The 13,314-nt window shown below is 47.0% G+C and overlaps 1 long non-coding RNA gene across 1 annotated transcript; it reads right to left on the bottom strand.

Annotated features, from left to right (window-relative positions):
- Nucleotides 1-1,425: 1,425 nt before the first annotated feature.
- Nucleotides 1,426-5,813, bottom strand: LOC128406718 (uncharacterized). Its single transcript, XR_008328591.1, has 3 exons — nucleotides 5,368-5,813; nucleotides 4,050-4,119; nucleotides 1,426-2,106 (listed from the first exon to the last, which is right to left on the bottom strand). It is a non-coding gene; the product is annotated as an uncharacterized LOC128406718 (long non-coding RNA).
- Nucleotides 5,814-13,314: the final 7,501 nt, after the last annotated feature.

Here is a 13,314-nt window from a genome sequence, read left to right as displayed (position 1 = left end):
TTAGGGGGGTGGGCAGGGGAAAGAATAAAGCATGTGAAAAATGAACATAATACTTTAGCTGCAGTTCATTCATTTTCAGCTTTGTATTCTTGTTATTTAAAAAGCATGCCTAGACATTCCATTGTTGTGCCCATAACCTAAGCTTATGGTGCCATTTAGCTTCTAGCTTTCATAGCTCAGTTTCTAACACTGTTTGTTAGACCGTCTATGGGCCAATAAACCATGGCATATGCCCCCTACGTTTAATAGACAGTACCACACTTCTAAAAGATAAAGCTGCTATTGCACTGTGCTGGAAAGAACATTAACAGCATCTCCTTAACAGCAACTCCCCTTTTGCTGCTGAGGTCCTCTCACAAATTCCGCAATAACAAGTTAGAGATGAGCTTGCAGTACAGTGGTACCTCTGGTTAAGTACTTAATTCGTTCTGGAGGTCCGTTCTTAACCTGAAACTGTTCTTATCCTGAAGCACTACTTTAGCTAATGGGGCCTCCTGCTGGTGCCGCGCCACCAGAGCATGATTTCTGTAGTCATCCTGAAGCAAAGTTCTTAACCCGAGGTACTATTTCTGGGTTAGTGGAGTCTGTAACCTGAAGCGTCTGTAACCCGAGGTACCACTGTACCTCCAAATCTGGGACAGTTGTGTACAGTGGTAGCTCGGATTACATACGCTTCAGGTTACATACACTTCAGGTTACAGACTCCACTAACCCAGAAATAGTACCTCGGGTTAAGAACCAAAATGCTTGTTTACAAAGCTATTGTACTGCCAACCTTACTATGTGCTTGTGAAACATGGACCACTTATCAACGCCATCTCCAACTCCTCGAAAGATTCCATCAATAGTGTCTCCAAAAATTTTTACACATCACTTGGGAAAGCAGGCGAACTAATGCCAATGTACTGGAAGAAGCAAAGATCACCAGTGTGGAAGCAATGATTCTCCAACATCAACTTCATTGCACTGGTCATGTTTTGCAATTGTCTTCCAAAGCAACTACTCTATTCTGAACTTAAAAATGGAAAGCGTAATGTTGGTGGTCCACAAAGAGGTTTAAAGACTGTCTCAAAGCAAATCTAAAAAAATGTAGTATGACAACTGGGAAACACTGGCCTGAGAGCGCTCCAGTTGGAGAACAGCCTTTACCAAAGGTATCATGGGCTTTGAAGACACTCAAACTCAGGACGCAAGGGAGAAACGTGCTAAGAGGAAGGCACGCTTGGCAAATCCACACTGTGATCAACTCCTGCCCGGAAACCAATGTCTCCACTGTGGAAGGACACTGTGAATCCACAGAATTGTCCTCCACAGTCACTTATGGACTCATAGCTAAAACCATGTTTATGGAAGACAATCTTACTCGGCTACGAGTAATCGCCAAAGAAGAAGAAGAAAGAAGAAGACTGTGAATTACAGTAATGGTGACATTTACTTCTATTTAGTTTATAGACTTAAAAGCAGGGTTTCATAACATCATTTATTTCACATTCATGAAATATTATGAAAGAAATATACTACATAGCATTTTTTTAAACTTACAAATCTTAAGGATGCATTCAGATGGGCTCATATCCTGCCTATGCCTCTGGGGCAGGTGGAATCATGGGCTGTGAAATTTCAAAAAGTTCCACTATCTGCTCCCAGCATGCAATACTCAATGGAATGAGGCCTGAGGTTTGTGGCGGAACATAACTGCCTTGTCCTGGATCTAAAGGTTCCAAAACAGGAATCTCATCCTCATCTGCCTTTATTCTTGCAAGCCCATGTCTTACCAAGTATAAAACATGATACATGTTATCCAGGGTTTGCGCAAAAGAATTTGGATCAGTCACAAACTTAAAGAAGTTTATGGGACTCTCACCGCCTTCTCTATAAAAGACTTTCAATAGTCCCAAGATCCTTTCTGCTTCTTTTATCGTTGCTTCATTGTCACATGATTCTTCCATGTCTTCTGACTCTGCAGAGTCTGTCATGGCTTGTTGCGGACATGAATGCCCCTTGACTTGTGCCCCAACAACAGGAGGGTCAGCACTGTGGGCAGCTTCCCCCCCCTCTGAAGGCTCCGGGCCAGTTTCTGCTATTGCCCTCTCTTCCTCCTCTTTACTGTGGAATAAAAGTAATTTATAAAAGTAATTTAACCAGAGAGGGAAAGCAGCCATCACTAAAACATAGATAAAACAATGATTCAAAAGAAATTAAACACTGATAGAAGAGAATGGAATTGTAGAGATGGAGGGGAGCCCCAGGGGTCATCTAGTCCAACACCCTACAATGCAGGAATAGGCAATAAGGCAACTGCAAAAGTAGAGGGCACACATACTAATTCTCTCAATTACAGTAGAACAGCATAAAATAAAACATATAAAACTCTTTGTTCTTTTTGTTTTTGCTTCCACCATACAGCAGAAAGAAAAAGCAGGCAGTTTGACTTACCGTAGGTTATAAAAAGTGGTAAATATTTCTAAGTTATTCATATAGAAACAGAAATTTAGTTTGCATCCAGCTTAGACATCCTACTGGTCAGATTCTCAGGGTGGAAGCAAAAAAATAAAAAGAATAAAACGAGAAGAAAAAAAGATAGAACAAAGAGTTTGGTAACCCCCTTCCTCCTAAGTGGGATGGTGGTGACCAACTAAGCCTAACAGGACAGATTAAGCTATGGGTTTAACCCCTACATGCATGAATTAAAAGTTAAGTGGGTTAGTTGCATAAGACTGATTTATCCCACAACAGAAAAAATAATAATCTGCCAGCAGAAGGACAACAAGAAGAAGGGGAATAATGTTCTCTTAAAAGCATGAGCTTTTTGGAAAAACAAGTTCTGTTCTTTATCTTGAATGTTTATCAGCTAAGTAGACTAAATATTTATCACCAGGCTGTTATCAGTTTTTCCTCTTCAATATCACCTCCTGCTTCAGAACAAATAATTCAAGACATGTTAATATCTCTGAGTGGAAGTTGTGTCCACTAGATCATGTTAAGGGTTAAGCCATAGAGGGTGAACCACTTTCTATAAAAGACATTCAATCCCACCTTGGAAATTCTCATGGTTCCAGGGTGCTGGTTAAAATCTTTCCTTTTGAATATTTAAAAAAGCGGTTGGAAAACATTGAAAAAGTAATTATATGAGAAACCATTCTACTAAAAGGACTGATTTCTGTATTTTATAAAGCATTAATATTTTATTCACTTCACTCAACAAATCTCTGTAATGGAGGGGCTCACTGGGATAGCCAAATAGAGGATGAAAGCTGGCAGAATCTATGGTCAAAGAGACCATACAAATCTTCATTGGCTTTGACAAGGAAACATCCTCTCAAGTTAGCCATGGTTGGTGCTTGACCTCCAGGCCATGGTCCTTTACAAAACTAACTTGCTCTCCTCTGTGTTGCAGGTGCTGTGCAGGTATATGCCCAAAAATATGCGGTGGGAGGACTGCCCCAAGGTAGCAACTTTTTGGAAAGGTATTTCACTGATCACAGCACAAAGTAGCCCTCTCTGCCCTTATTTGACTCTGCCTGATGTGTTTACACGAGAGAGGATGAATTTAGGAAGTAAGGGCTTATATAACATCTGTTAACTGAAGGCACACTGCCATCTTGGAAAACTTTGAACTACTGAAATCTGGATCAATGGTACACTATACTTTGGCAAACAGTGCTGTTAGAAGAATTATGATGCAAACTGAAAGCTGCAAGAGGTCAAAGGAAACATGGCAATTTCTATGCTTTTTGATATAACTATTTCTTTCTGCTTATTTATTTATTTCATAAAATGTATACCACTTGTTTGTAGAAAAACCTCAAAGCAGTTTAAAACTATCACTATAAAATTTACAACTGTAATTTAAAACAGAGAAAGTTAATGAGGTTCAGGTAATGGGGTACATAACATAGGAGTCCCTTCAGTTTTTTGGCATAGTTTCATAATTAAAGACTTATTTTCAGGCTGGCAATTACACCTTTGAACCCTGTAACAAAGAAAGTAAAAGAACAATAATATTAAAAAACCTCAGCAATTTTTTAAAAAAAGTGATCTTAACTTACCGGTTTTCAGCCATTATTTTGTATAATTGTATATCTGGTCTTGTTTTCTTATTCTTTCTTCTATTATATGCTGAAGATTTGAAAAAGATCAAAACAAAACATTAGAAAAAGCATGTTTGTTTACGCAATCCTGAAATGTTTTTAGCTTATTCTTGATTTTAATTTTCTGAATGTTTGAATAGTAGTTTTTAACTGTGTCCACTCATAATTACCAAAGCAAAATAACTCTTGAGCAGTGTCATAGAGTGTGGTGGCTTCCCCCAATTGTATTTAATGCATTTTACTTGAACCTTTCTCTACTGCCATTCTCTGCATCTGGCTCCAGAAGGACTTGCACGACTTCAACGGACACGTCCCATCAATAGGGGGCTGGACTAGATGAGGCTTGGGGTCCCTCCCGGCCCTGCAATTCTGTGATGAATATAGTCCTTCACTTTTATCCTGCCTGGACCAGCCTGAGTTTGCCATAAGCAAAACAGGCTCATGCGCTCTCTTTTTTCAAGGTCTTCGCATGTCACCATGGCCTCGACTTCTGCACCGTTGCCAGGGAGCCAACTGAACTGGTCCGCAAGAGCCAGACTTTTGGCCAACGTGCCGCCCGCTCCAGAGGCTTTGCAGAACAACTTCCACCATCCCCCCGGTTCCCAAAGATTGGGAGAACAAGCCCGAAACGGCGCCATGAGTGCTGGGCTGGGAAGGCTTCTTCTAAACCCAATTGAGGGAGGGAGCATTTGGGGGAGGGAAAGAGTTATTTCTCCACCAGTCTCAACCCGCCCCCCGCAACCCCCTTCCCTGCTGCAATGAGGCTTGAGAGCAGCGTTTTCAAGGGGCAGTTTCGGGGGGGGGTGACAGCCGAGGTGCGGACAGTTAACCCTTTCCTCCCAGGTATGGCCACCCAAGGACTCGCGGCTACAGCAGAAGTCTTCTGTCAAGCCGCCCTGCAAGCCCGACTCCAGCGTTTTGTTCCCATGCACGCGTGTCCTTTCCAGCTCTGACACGCAAAAACCTTTGCAATGGCAAAGGATGGAGCACCACAGTTGCTCCACGCGCACACGCGAGTACACCTCGGAACAAACCCGTAGATGACGCGGCGTCTTTGCAAGGGCTCCCGGGGGGCTGCAAAACCGGGGTTCGGGGTGCGGGAAACCCCCCAACATGCGCCACGTGTTGAACCCCTCGGAGGCTTCCCGTTAGGAGCAGAAGAGCAGCGGGGTCCCTTCCTGCCCTCTCCAAACGCACCTCTGGAACGCCCCGGGGCAGGATTTGAACGGGAGTCAGCCCGCCAGAGCCGAGGAGGGTCCCGCAGCCCACCGCTCACCTTTTTCTGCGCTCCGAATCACCGTCCGCAGGACCTGCTTCAATCTTAGCGCTCAGCAGCGGGAGAGACCTAATCGGCGCTCCTTTGAGCCGCAGAAGCAAAGCCTGTCGTGTCATTGGCCCAATCTGAGGATGGCTCCACCAATAGGCATTCAACAGGCAGCTTCGGGGATCACATTTCAAACACCTGCGGAAAACTTTCGGCGTACTCCCGGCTTCTGCAGGCACTTAAGGATCCATCTTCCCAGGAGAGGGGCTTTCTGACTGCAATGCTTCGGATTGTGGGATATTCCACATATAACTGCTCCTGAATTGCAGGGGTCCTCGGCGACCCTTCCAACTCCCTGAAAAGTTTCTGTTGCAAATAGCGCAGTGCCTAGTTATGTATTATTGCTCCATATCATGAAGGGGTCTGAGTAAGGTTTTTTTTATTGCTCTGGTTCCCTCCCCCGCCGCCCCCGATCACAGTGCATGACTTCCCCCCAAAGAGTCTTGGGAACTGTAGTTTTACACCTCAAACAGCATGCAGGGAACTGGGCTGGGGCTGGGGAGAGGGAATACTTGGGTCACCCCCCCCCCCGTCTCTTGTCTAAATTGTGTCCTTCATCCTGCCAGGGGTGTGTGAGACCAAATGTGCGGATACAGAGTGCTTTCTGCTCTGAAATGTGCTCTGTACATGATGAGGACTATGGCAGTTAAAGTTCATTTCCAAATGAGTAGCGTGGGAGACTCTCTGCAGACCAAGCTTTCCACAACCTCTAGAAAAGTCCAAGATGTAGATCCCAAAGCCCAACAGGTGGAACAACTGCATGCAGCCATCGGAGGAATTCGAACTATGGAGAAGGGACACAAAGGGTCAGCTAGTCCAAGCCCCTGCAATGCAGCAATCAATCAATCAATCAATCAATCAATTGTTAAATCATTTTATTTGCATGCCGCCTTTACAAAATTAAAATCATGCTCATAAACAATCATCAAAACATCAAAAAGTACGCAACCAATCAAATACTTTCCACATACATAAATCATAACATCCAAAATAAAGCTACAAAAAATAACATCAACAAAAGGAACAACTCCCTCCCAACAAAACCACCTAAACAATGGTTCAGCTCCATAATCTCTGACAGATGGCCACCCAACCTCTGCTTAGAACCTCCACTGAGAGTCCACTACCTCCTGAAGGAGTCTGTTCCACTTTCAAACAGTTTTTGCCATCAGAAATTTCTTCCTAATATTTGGTTGGAATATCATTTCTTATTATTTGCTTCTGTTGGTTTGGGTGCTCCCCTTAGTTTGGTCACTCTTCTGTGCACATGTTCAAGTTTGTCAATATTCTTCTTAAATTGTGGTGCCCAGATTGAGCCCAGACTGAGCCCAGGACTCTGGGTGGGGTCTGACTAAGGCAGAAGAGAGTGAACCTGCAACTTCCCTTGATCTGGACACTAGACTTCTCTTGATGCAGCCTAGAAAACCATTCACTTTTTTTGATGCTGTTTCACACTGTTGACTCGTGCTAAGCCTGTGGTCCACCAAAACCCCTAGATCCTTTTCACATGTACAACTTCAGAACCTGACATTTGTCCCTGTTGAAGTTCATTGTGTTAAACACCTTGTTTCTCAAATAGGAATTCTGTTAATCTCCCCCCTGGTACCACCTTCTCCATTTAGACCATAATTTATCTGAGGGATGATGTTCTCATTTTGTCCTTAGCTTCTTTCTTTATCTGAGGCACTGCCATGGAGTATTCAGGCTGCTGTCCCTTGCACCCTTTTCCCTTCACGCAGCATCAAAAAACAGTGATATAATCCAACCTTGGCATATTCTTCTGTGGGGCCATGAGCGAGGCCTTGTGTAGGTTTCTGTCTGCTGCTGTTTGTAGCTGTGATACAAACAAAACAACCCAACACTAGGAACATTCAGTTAGTTGCTTGTCTCAAGATGCTTACGAATGCAAGGCCATCATTTGTTTTTATTTGCTTAGTTTTATTTTTATTTTAAAATTCTTGGTTTACAAAAGTACATGCATTGCCTCTTTTTGCAAGCTGTGGAGTCTTTTTACATTTGATATGAGACATTAGTGCAGTATACAGAATAAGGTTGGGGAAGAAGAAAAGAGGGAAGGAGGGGAGGTGGTAAACTTATATTCCAGGTCAGCATTTATATATATATTTATATATCATATATATTTATAAACAATAATGGAATGGCTGAAGGGGCACTTCTCGCCGCAGCCCTTGGTGGTAGCTTGCTGAAATGCCTTCTACGCAAAGCGGCAAGCCCCTGGGGAAACTGGTTTGTTACCTCCCTCCGTCAAGCTGCCTGGCTCTGCAACTCCTCAGAGCTGGAGAACATGCTTCGTGACCGCCTCGTTGGTGGCCTGAGGGACCGTTGCAGAAGCTGCAATGATGCTTCTACGCCAAGAAGGACCTAACGTTCCAGACGCACCAAGGCAACTCGACGGAGATCACAGACTGCCAGGTATACCAGTTGCCCCATTCCAACACAGATAAAATTTACGTAGAGGTACAGATAGAGGAAGCCCTGTGCCACATGGAGCTTGACATGGGTTCAACTCTATCCATAATCTCGGCATGGACCTTAAGGGAACTGTGTCCTACTGGGGGTCCCAAACTCAGGCCGGCCCCATTCACCCTCTGGGACTTCCAGAAACGTAAGGTCCCCACAATGGGGGTGGAGACCTTCGGGGTGCAATATTGAGGGCAGAAGCGACAATTGGACTTGCTTGTGGTCAAGGGCCCCTACATAATCTTGCTGGGATTGGCATGGTTTGGACCACTGGGGCTAGCTGTCACTAGGGTGAACCGCACTAGCTTACAAGTGGACGTGGACGCCATATGCAAAGAGTTTCCAGGGGTTTTCGATGGGGCATTGGGACGATATATGGCCCCCCATTGCCCTACAGCTAGACACTGCCCAGTGGCGTAGCGTGGGTTGTCAGCACCCGGGGCAAGGCAAGTAATTTGCGCCCCCTAACCCGTGGATTTGCGCCCTCAACCCTAACCCCCAGATGTTGTGCCCGGTGCGGCCGGCCCCCCCTGCACCCCCCACGCTACGCCACTGACATTGCCATACCACCCATCAGGCTCAAGGCCCGCTGTGTCCGATTCGCCCTGAAACCCCTCATAGACTAGGAATTGGACTGGCTCATGGAGCAAGGAGCGCTGGAGCCAGTGCCTAATGCCCCCTGGGAAATCCCGATCGTCACACCTGTGAAGCCTAATGGTTCGGTCTGCATCTGCGCAGACTACAAATGTACCATAAACAAAGGCCTCATGGCCCACGCATAGCCAGTGCCAGTTGTCAGCCATGTCCTCGCCACCCTGGCTGGGTCAAAATTTTTTGGCAAGTTGGATTTGGCCCAAGCCTATTAGCAGTTGCCGGTGGACAAGGCCACAGCAGAGGCACAGACGATTGTGGCGCACAGAGGAGCGTTCGGGGTAAAGCGGCAATTCGGTGTCAGTGTGGCACCAGGCATATTCCAAAATCTAATGGACTCTCTCCTGAAAGGGATTCCTGCTGTCACCCCCTTCTTCGATGATGTGTTGATTGCCCGGCCCACACCAGAGGAGTTCGGGGACCGCCTCCACACCGTCCTGCACCGTTTCCAGATGGTGTGTCTCAAGGTGAAGTGGGAATAGTGTCTACTAGGAGTGCCTCAGGTGGACTTCCCAGGATTTATGGTGGACGCAGAAGGGGTCCACCCAACTGGTGACAAGGTATGGGCCGTTTGTGATGCCCCAGCGCCCAAGGGCAAGACTGAACTTCAGGCCTTCTTGGGACTATTGAACTTTTACCATGCCTTCTTTTCCCATAAGGCGGCGTTAGCGGAGCCCCTACGCAGACTCCTGGACAAGCGGGCCCCTTGGGTGTGGGGCCAGCGCCAGGAGGCCGCATTCCAGGCAGTCAAGGACTTGCTTGTCTCAAACTCGGTCTTGGCACACTTCGATGAGAGGCTGCCGGTGGTGCTAGCATGCGACGCCTCGCCCTACAGCATTGGCACTGTCCTGGGACACCAACTCCCGGATGGAAGAGAGGTACCCAGACGCTCACTGCAGCCGAGCGGAACTACTCGCAAATCGACAAGGAGGGTCTGGCAATCGTGAAGGGAGTAAAAAAATTCCAAGATTTCTTGTATGGGCGGCCCTTCACCGTGGTGACTGACCACAAGCCGTTGCTCGGCCTGTTTGCCCCTGAGAAGCAGACCCTCCAAGTGCTGTCTCCCGGCGTCCTCAGGTGGTCAGTTTTTCTTGCTAGCTACCAGTATGCACTGATTCACCGCCCTTGGAAGGCGATGGGCCACGCGGACACCCTCAGCAGGCTACTACTACCAGAAACAGGCCCCGACCCAGCGCCCGCGCAAGAGGTTATGAGCCTGGAGCTGCTTCCCGACCGCCCCATTCAGGCACAAGAAGTTGCGCACCATTCCAAGAAAGATAGGGTCATCTCCCGGGTCCTGGACTGGGTGTGGAGGGGATGGCCCAGTAGCAGCCCCGGGCCAGAATTCGCCGGCTACACAACCCGCAAACATGAACTGTCGATCCACAAGGGGTGCCTGTTATGGGGAAGCAGAGTCGTTGTTCCCCATCCCCTCCGCAAAAGGGTCCTCACAGCCCTACACGAGACACACCCAGGGGTAGTAAGAATGAAGGCCCTTGTCAGGAGTTATGTGTGGTGGCCGGGGATCGACGGAGAGATAGAGGCCTGGGTCAAACACTGCCAGGCCTGCCAAGAATCCCGCCCAGATCCCCCAAGGGCCCCAGTCCAGTCCTGGGAGTCCGCCCGAGCACCATGGTCACGCCTGCATGTGGACTTCGCTGGCCCCTTTCAGGGGAAAACATTCTTCATAGTGGTGGACTCCTACACCAAATGGCTGGCGGTCGCACTGGTACCATCCACTTCTATGGCCGCAGCCATCCGGGTACTCCGCAGGCTGTTTGCAACCCACGGGCTCCCTGATACTCTTGTCTCAGACAATGGAACTGCATTTATGTCAGGAGAATTCCAAACCTTCACAGCGCAGAACGCCATCCACCACATCTGCTCGGCACCATTCCACATCTGCTTGCCACCAATGGCCAAGCAGAACGCATGGTGCGGACCACCAAGGGCACCCTCTGCCACATGACGCAAGGGGACTGGGAGTACCGCCTTGCCACATTCCTTCTAGCACAGCACAACACCCCCAGCTCAATGACTGGCTGGAGCCCAGCTGAACTACTAATGGGCCAGCGCCTTGCAATCAGACTGGACCGCCTTCACCCCGATAGAGCTCAGGATGAGGTAGGGGTGGGGGAAGGTAGGACCCCCCCAGACCTTCGTGGCCTAGGACCAAGTGTATGCAAATAATTTTGGGGCAGGCCTGGCATAGTCACCAGGGTGACTGCTCCCATGTCGTATGAGGTGCTAATGGGGGGGGGGGGGCAATGCTGGCGCCACCACTGCAACCAGCTATGGCAATGATTCCCAGGAGAAAACCGGGAGGAGGGCAGGACAGAGGGGTCCCAAGGGGACAGCTGAGCAGTGAGGCCCGTAGAAAGGCCTGTAAAGGGGCAACACATATGTAGGCAGCTGGCGTACCTTGAGGACTATGAATGCAACCTCCCAGGCTGGACTGGAACTTAGAGGGGAGGGGTGTTATGTACTGAGCTGAATCCTAGAACAATAGGATCCAGAATGCAGCAGTCTGATTGGTCTGTAGGAGCCACCCAATCCAGCTCCAGGTGGAAGTGAATCAGCATTTTTATATATATATATTTCCAGTGGAAGCCTCTTAAGCTATACGTGGTGTCAGATCCAACACAACGGTGGACAGAATACTCAGATCTTCTTGCCACATTAGCAAAGGTGCTCTTCACCTCCTCCTCACTCTGGCCTTTGACACTTGAGGTGTGTGTTTTCAGGACCCACCTTATGTTTGTGGTTGTAAGCTGTTTTGAATTGTTTTTGATGTGTTTTAAAGCTGTAATTTGCCCTAGGGCCTTAGGGTGAAGGGTGGATAATAAACAAAAAAACCAACAAAAAAAAGTTATCCACACTTTATTTTCCTTCCCCTCACGTCCTAAAATGGGTAGAGGGGAAAGGCTTTGGAGAAAGGGGTTGTGCCATGTCAATTTTAAATCTGAAAGGAACGCAATGGGAGTTTGAACTTGGGTTTCCCTGCAGCCTAGATGTACACACCAAAAATTTAAAACACTTTTCACAGACACACACAAAAAGAATCCTCAGAACTGTATAGTTTTACCCCACACAGAGCTACAACTCCCATCTCTTAAGAAACTACACTCCCCAATAGTCTTTGCCAGAGGGAGGGAGGCTCTAAATGTATGGCGTGTTTATGGACTCCTGTTTGAAACTCTTAGCTTCTTTCCCACAGGAAATCATTTCTTTTATAAAAAGGATGCCTCTTCCTTCAGGGCTCTGCTGTCGGTTTTTACCCAGAAGCAAATGTAGGGTTTGTAATGATGATTGAAGGCATTGTTTAAATTGGTGGCTACTTGTTATTATCCTGTTCTCTTGGTAAAGTTCAAGGGCAGCTAGATACTGCTGATGCAAGCTACTGCCTTGGAACAACGATTCCAGAAGTCCTCCAGCCTCTGGGACAGACCCATCAGCCTCTTCCTCCTCCTCCTCCTCGGCTTCAATCCTGCCACCCCGTCGCCTCCCCTCCCCTGGCACAGCAAGCCAGCCAGGGCCAAAGGAGCTCCGGAGTCTTGTTTACATAGGATATACCAGGGCCACAACTAGACTTTCTGTCACCCGGGTCAAAGACCCAGTTTGGCACGCACACACAGACCCAATGTGTGTTTGCATACACACACACATCATCTATTCGTAAGGGGCATAAAAAGTAGGCAATATATCATTTGAATACAAAAGAATCCTAAGATGTATTATGGCTGTATGACCAAAGGGGAAATGGGTATCCCTTACAGTAAAAGCAAATTGTTTGTCAAAAGCAGAACTTTCATGTGCAGCAATTGTCTATCTGAAATCAGGTTTTGAATAATGGAAAGACTGAATTTCCATAAGATCAGTCAAGACCCTCTGGTTTCCTTTTAAAATGATTCCTTTCCATATTATTTTTGTTTGATTACTGATTTCAGGAAATGATAATTTTGTAGTCATTTTAGATTCCATGTAAGGTGAAGAAATGCTTTTTGTGAGTCTAAAGTAGAAAGTGCCCTTTTGTTACAATCCTAATGCCCTGGGCTCCCAGAGCTTGCCAGGGAACTGCCTCTGGCAGAAAAAATGCTCACACACCCCTTGCTTTCCTGTGTATGGAACATGTAAAGTGAATCAATCTTAGCTATTTAAACACATTCAAAGTTCTGAAGGATCATAGAACTGTAGAGTTGGAAGGTACCCCAAGGGTCATCTAGTCCAACCCCCTGCAATGCAGGAGACTCAGCTAAAGTATCCATGACAGATGGCCATTCAAGCTCTGCTTAAAAATCTCCAGTTAAGGAGTGTCCACTACCTCCTGAAGGAGTCATTCCACTGTCAAACAGCTCTTGCCATCAGAACATTCTTCCTAATGTTTAGTTGGAATCTCCTTTCTTGTAGCTTGAAGCCATTGGTTGAAGACCTACCCTCAAGAGCAGGAGAAAACAAGCTTGTTCCATCTTCCATGTGACAGCCCTTAAGGTATTTGAAGATGGCTATCATATCACCATCGACACAGGTGGTGCTGTGGTCTAAACCACAGTGCCTAGGGCTTGCCAATCAGAAGGTCGGCGATTCGAATCCACGTGACGGGGTGAGCTCCTGTTGCTCGATCCCAGCTTCTGCCAACCTAGCAGTCTGAAAGCACATCAAAGTGAAAGTAGATAAATAGGTGCCGCTCCGGCGGGAAGGTAAATGGCGTTTTCGTGCGCTGCTCTGGTTCGCCAGAAGCGGCTTAGTCATGCTGGCCACACGACCCAG

Source organism: Podarcis raffonei, chromosome Z (assembly GCF_027172205.1).
Source record: "Podarcis raffonei isolate rPodRaf1 chromosome Z, rPodRaf1.pri, whole genome shotgun sequence".
Classification (NCBI taxonomy): Eukaryota; Metazoa; Chordata; class Lepidosauria; order Squamata; family Lacertidae; genus Podarcis; species Podarcis raffonei.
The sequence above is the reverse complement of the archived record's forward strand: the minus strand, read 5'-3'. Positions and strand labels throughout refer to the sequence as shown.